Source organism: Triticum dicoccoides, chromosome 6A (assembly GCF_002162155.2).
Source record: "Triticum dicoccoides isolate Atlit2015 ecotype Zavitan chromosome 6A, WEW_v2.0, whole genome shotgun sequence".
NCBI classification, from domain to species: domain Eukaryota; kingdom Viridiplantae; phylum Streptophyta; class Magnoliopsida; order Poales; family Poaceae; genus Triticum; species Triticum dicoccoides.
In genome coordinates this window covers 183,999,986-184,006,320 of record NC_041390.1, presented here as the reverse complement: position 1 = coordinate 184,006,320, position 6,335 = coordinate 183,999,986, and the positions used below count along the sequence as shown (strand labels likewise).

The 6,335-nt window shown below is 42.6% G+C and overlaps 1 long non-coding RNA gene across 2 annotated transcripts; it reads left to right on the top strand.

The window, feature by feature from the left end:
- The first annotated feature begins 319 nt into the window (after positions 1 to 319).
- LOC119316520 lies at positions 320 to 3,839 on the top strand. Of its 2 annotated transcripts, XR_005153056.1 has the most exons (5): positions 320 to 995; positions 1,475 to 1,544; positions 1,635 to 1,698; positions 2,047 to 2,802; positions 3,546 to 3,839. It is a non-coding gene; the product is annotated as an uncharacterized LOC119316520 (long non-coding RNA). The 2 variants fall into 2 exon arrangements; XR_005153055.1 differs by having other exon boundaries at positions 2,047 to 3,839.
- The last annotated feature ends 2,496 nt before the right edge of the window (positions 3,840 to 6,335 follow it).

Here is a 6,335-nt window from a genome sequence, read left to right as displayed (position 1 = left end):
CGAGTTCGGGGTAATAGGGTACCCCTACTCTAGTACACCGACATGGTCATACAAGCAATTCACGAATTTAAATCAATAATGAGGCTGGGCAACTCACCTCCAGGAGGCTCCCCCGGTTGGTCCTTCGTTGGCTGTCGGATCTATTTTTTTATGCGTTTGGACCATGGATCTTCGCAGCAGTTAAACTCAGTTTTCATCTTGCAGTTGTTTTCGTTGTCCAATGACTGGTGGGCTCGCGCCGCACGTTGGTTGGCTGGGTTGCCCGTTTTCAGGTGCAGGTGGTTTTGCCCAATCAGCTTGGTGCACCCGCACCCAATCACCTGCGTTTCGCCCCACTCCCGCCCCAGCCGCCAAATGAACCCTAGCCCTCTTTCTCTTTCCTCTCGATCCCCACGAGCCGCCGCACCCCTCCCTCGATCCCCATGATCCTCTCCTCGCCAGCAGACGCCGGCCGGCCTCGTCTCTCCACTCGCCTCCTCCTCTCCTCTACCATGTCGTCGTCGATCCCACCGCCAGCCTTCTCCTCTTCTCGCCTGCTCCTGTCCTCTTCCATGTCACCGCCGACCCAGATCGGACGTAGGTTAGCTTCACGGTGCGGGTGGGGATGTAGGGGAGGTGTAGGATGTGGACAAGGAGGGAAGGAGGAGGCCGCCGAGGAAGCCAAGCAACAGCGGGGAAGGAGAAGGTGAGCGATCCTAGCATGGGGAAGGGGCAGGGTGAGGCCTCGCACACCTGCCGGCTGATTTGTTGCGCCACCGTGTCGTCGCCTCCTCTGCACCATGAGAGGCGCATCCTCTGCCTATGAGAGACGCAACCTCTGCCTCCACCCCCCTCCCACTGGGCAAGGAGCTTGAGGTGATCAGGCGGTGTGGGAAGGCGAGAGGAACCAGGAGATCACCCCTCCTCCCATGGCTGCCTCATGGATCTGGAGTATAAGGAGGACAACATGTGCCTATTGCAGGCGGCTCGAGCGATGCAGGCTGGCGGCGAACTAGGTGATCCACTCTTTCTCTCCCTCTTTTAATTTCTTCCTCACACCTATTTTACTTTGCTATTATATGGATATTTAAACTTGACGTGTGTAGATCTGACATAGAAGAGAGGAAGACTAATTTTAGCTAAGAGTGGAATTTAGAGTTCAAAGAATCAGTTGATGCTATTCACCAAAGAGCGATTTTTGTTACAGTTCCTCTGAATTAGTAATCCAGAAGGACTAAAACATCATCGGTCAGCCATTGTTGTTAGATTGATGTTGCCTTGATTACCACTTCGTTTGGTGGCTACACTATAAATTCTTGAGATATAGTGCAATGGTTGATAGTTTGTTGCATAATCATATTGATTCTGCTGAACTAATACTCTCTTTGTATATCTAGGATTCCTACTAGAACATGTCATTCCAAATTGCGACAATGATCTTTCTAGTCATGAGTCGTCCTTTTTTATACTGAATTTTTATGCATACTCTATGCAGACAAGGAGGCCTCCTCGGACATTAAGAAGGTACAACTAGGTAGCAGTGGAAGTGCTCCGTTCAAAAACAAGTAATATCTCTGAATTATTACACTAGAATGTATGCATGGTAAATACCATGACCTTACAAATTTACATATGTCCCCTTCTGCTTTTCTCAGGAACTTGGCAGAAGCTCTACATATGCAAATGGAGGTTCAGACACAGCTCCATGAACAGCTATAGGTGCCTTCTCTGTTCCTGTTTTCGAGCTCTAATAGGATGGTGTTCTTGTCGGCATATATTTCTGATAGTAGGAGCATTCTTTTTCTTACTTCACAATAATTACTGCGCTTTCTGTATATATGAACCCAAATCCATATTTAAATGGGTGATAAATGTTTTTGCGGCATGGTGGACTTTGGAGACTAGCACTTTTATAGTATTGTTACAGACTCTATTTTTTACTAATAATCGTATTGATTCTGCTCCGTTCAAAAACAAGTAATATCTCTGAATTATTACACTAGAATGTATGCATGGTAAATACCATGACCTTAAAAATTTACATCTGTCCCCTTCTCCTTTTCTTAGGAACTTGGCAGAAGCTCTACATATGCAAATGTAGGTTCAGACACAGCTCCAAGAACAGGTATAGGTGCCTTATTTGTTCATGTTTTCGAGCTCTAATAGGATGGTGTTGTTGTTGGCACATATTTCTGATAGTAGGAGCATTCTTTTTCTTGCTTCACAATAATTACTGTGCTTTGTGTATATATGAACCCAAATCCATATTTAAATGGGTGCTAAATGTTTTTTGCGGCATGGTGGACTTTGGAGACTAGCGCTTTTATAGTATTGTTACTGACTCTATTTTTTACTAAACAAAACTGATTCATCAACATTGCCCTACTGTTTTTGATGCACAAAATTAGTCAATCAACACATTGGCCCGCTGAAAATCAACACATTGGACTGCAACCATACTAATTACTGTAGAATATGGTGGTCAGCAAAATCTACAAGAACAGTCGTCCTAGGTGTAGAATAACAAGTGGTATGTGCTGTGAAAAATTAAGAGAGGGGGACAATGAAAAGGAGTTTCTTCAACAGTACATTGCTAGACGACCTCAATGTGGTGCTCAGGGTGGCAATCGAAGAGGCGCCCAACGTCCTTATGGTGGAGATAGGGGAGGAGTTGAGCGTCCTAGCGGTGGAGAACAGGGACGTGCCGGCGTCCTCGCGGTGGAGAATGGGGAGACGACATGCATCCTTGCAGTGGGAACGGGAAAGCATATTAGCATCTTGTTCCTGGAAAAATATAGTGCAGTGTGGTGTTTTCCGTTGATAGTAAGTTGACTTCCAATTTCACAGCTTTTACAGTTTTAGGAGGTGCTGCAAGATTATTTTGCATTGTTATCATAGTGTGGTGTTTCCTATTGATAGTAAGTTGACTGCCAATTTCACAGCTTTTACAGTTTTAGGAGGTGCTGCAAGATTATTTTGCATTGTTATCATATGCTCCCTCCGTCCCAAAATTCTTGTCTTAGATTTTTCTAAATACGAGTGTATCAAGTCACGTTTTAGTATTAGATACATATGTATCTAGACAAATCTAAGACAAGAATTTTGGGACGGAGGGAGTATGATTTTCAGATTATTCTATCATGAAGTATTGGTTTGTTATTGAGGTACCCTTAGATGGAGGGGCTGAATGCAGTTTTGTATCTTTTTTCAAAGTCCTGAATGGTCCCATGAAAATCCCTGTATGTGCAGTTTCAGAGCCTCATCACACTATGGTAGGAAAAATAGGTATTTAGGTTATCGAAGGCTCCATTTTTGTCTATTATATAGATTATATAGCTTTGTGATCGAAGGTAGGTTTGTCACATAGGGTGTGTTGCTTGTGAAAATTATATACAGCCATGACCATGAGTCCCTGACAAAATTATCTCAGCTCATGTTACTAGGATCAAGGAACCTCGACCATTTTTCTTTTCCCTCATAAACTTGCTAATAATATTGGCGAAGTAATCCCCACTTCAGATTTCCCATTGAATGAATAACTAATTTAGATTGTTCAAAATTTTTAGGTCAAAGAGCCATGAATAGGAGCAAGGCATCACACTCTAGCTCTGGGAAGAAAAAGATACAAAGACAGAGATAGTCAGTGTTCTGCTCCGAAGCAAAAACATTTTGCATTTAATAATGAATTTTAGTTTACCACAATCTCTCTAAAACAGGCCTACCTATTACCAGTCCATTGCTTGCCTTTTTCTAGGAAGTATGACTCAATCGTATATATTTACATTTGTGTTGTTTAGTTGTGGTTTGTATGCTTGAAAATACATTTTAACCGAGCTTGAAAATTCTTATGTGCAGTGAAATTGTATCTAACACTTTGTAAAGAACAAATGAAACACGTTTCAAATAACTCTTAGTCTAAATTGACACCTTGTGCCATTCGACGTCATAATCATAAATGGTTGCTAAAGAGTTTGAATTGGTAAAGTGGTTTCATCCACCGTTTCAAGTTTGGACTGTTCCTTAGTGCTAAAACCTAATTTAATTTTCAAAACACTTTGTGTTTGAAATGAAAATTGTGCCACATGGCGTAATGGGCCATTTGTGTCACTAGTTGAGTATGCTTCTCCCGCCCAAAGGAGGAACCGAGGAAGAAAAGAAATACACAGTCACGGTCTGCGCTGCCGCTTCATATTTTACTCCGGACGGGCCACATAAAGAATTGTTCCTGGATCAGGCTAGGTATTTGGACGCCACACAAAGAATTGTTCCCGTACCGGGCTACGTAGCATATGGGCCTTTTAAATACCTATGCCTCCTTATGCACAACATAGAGAGGTTTTTGCACATGGAAAATAAAAGTTTAGTGCAAACACTGCTAAAAAATATAACCTTAACTGGTCTATACATGTTATATAAAAATGAATTTTTTTCAAGCTCATATTTCTTAGTGTGATAACCATATTTTCAACTAAAAAATGCTTCCTTAGCTGGTCTATGCCTGTTATAGAAATATGATTTTTTTTTCAAACTCAGGTTTCTCTAGGTGATAAACATATTTTCAATATAGCATGACTTAACTCATGGGCTTTCTACTAGAAATATCGAATATGTCCTTGCAAAATGAAATTATTTTCATCGACAACATGCCTTTAGCAGGTCTCTGCAACATTTGGCGCAACGAGTCAACTAGTAATTAGTATAAGGAATAGAACATTCACATGCAAATACACTATCTTGGATATCTTTTGTGATGCTGAGCCCCCATCAAAATATTATATGCCAAAATTGTTGATGTTGGACAAGGATGATAACTTAATGATTTATGTTTGTTCATATTCACATGGAAGTTATATTGTCATAGATCCTTCAACATGTGGTGCTTTCCCCCATCTTTGCTAGCCAAAAATTCCGCACCAAGTAGAGATACTACTTGTGCATCCAAAAACCCTTAATCCCAAATCTTATTTTCAAGATTCCACCATACTTACCTAAGTATTGAATAAGATCCTTCAAGTAAGTTGTCATCGGTGCAATAAGTCAACAAAAATTGCTTCTAAAAGTGTTAGATCATTTAGTATAAGAGAAAATTGAGCATTGTATGAACTTGTGATGGCAAAGAATAAAAGCGACAGACTGCATAATAAAGGTTGCTATCATAAGGGGCAATATAACATGACGTTCTTTTGCACTAAGGAGTTGAGCATACAAACAAATAAGCGCATGACAACCTCTACTTCCCCCTGCGAAGGGCCTATCTTTTACTTTTATGTATTTACTTCATGCAAGATTCAAAGTTTTTCTCTCTATTCCTTTTTATTTTTCACTTTTGGCAAGCATCACGTGGTGAGGAAAGATCTAGGCACATATGTCCAGTTGGATACGGGTAGCATGAGTTATTATTGTTGGCATCACCTTTGAGGTGAATATGTTAGGAGGCGAAATTTAAACCCTATCTTTCTATGCGTCCGGTTGAAACGTTTTGCTCATGTATATGCAGCGAGTGTTAGCAATCATATAAGACTTTATGATGGTTGAGTATGTGGAGCTCTTACTTAAACTCTGTTGAATAAGTTGAATTACAATTGCTTGGTGACTGAGAACATAGGTTGTTGAGTTTCAACAGAGTTCATTGTTTGAACCTTATCATGTGAATTGGTTGCTACTTTAACATGAGAAGTTTCATAAGAAAGAATTTTTCAGTGGGAACGACACCTATGGGATCACTGGGACCCCTTCTACGGTTGGCAGGAGCGAAGTTGTGCAAAGAGCGGGTCTAGTAGCCAGCGCAAGGATCGTTTACCCAGGTTCGGGCCGCAAGGATGCGTAATACCCTAGTCCTGCTTTGGTGTATGTTTGAGTGTTCTTGAGCTTCTGAACTAGTTGCAGTGCGTGTGTAGTCCACAAGGTCCGAATCCTTCTCCTGTACGCCTCGGGCCTCCTTTTATAGTCAAAAGGGGTCGCCACAGTGGCACACAGGAGGTGGAAAGGTAAACAATGTACAAGCTTATTGCCTATCATTACGGGACAAGGCGCATTAAATGCACTTCTTAGGTGTCCCGTTGCTTTATTGGGGACAGTAGCGAGGCCCGTTCCATCCGTCGCTATTCCGTCTCACTCCGACGCACGTCTGGGCCAACGAGGCATGCAGCGCCACGCAAGCTGGCAGGCTATTGAGATGGCATGGTGGTAGGGTCTTCACGAACATCTGCATGCCACCATGTAGGTGCTTGCTGAGTTGGCTTGGAGGCCGCGCGTCGCTACGCAGGTGCCTACCCAGCTGGTTGGGCTGGCAGCTATATGGGAACGGTGGTGGGGTCTTGGCAGACGTGGGCCTGGCTGTGGCCCCGCAGGTGTCC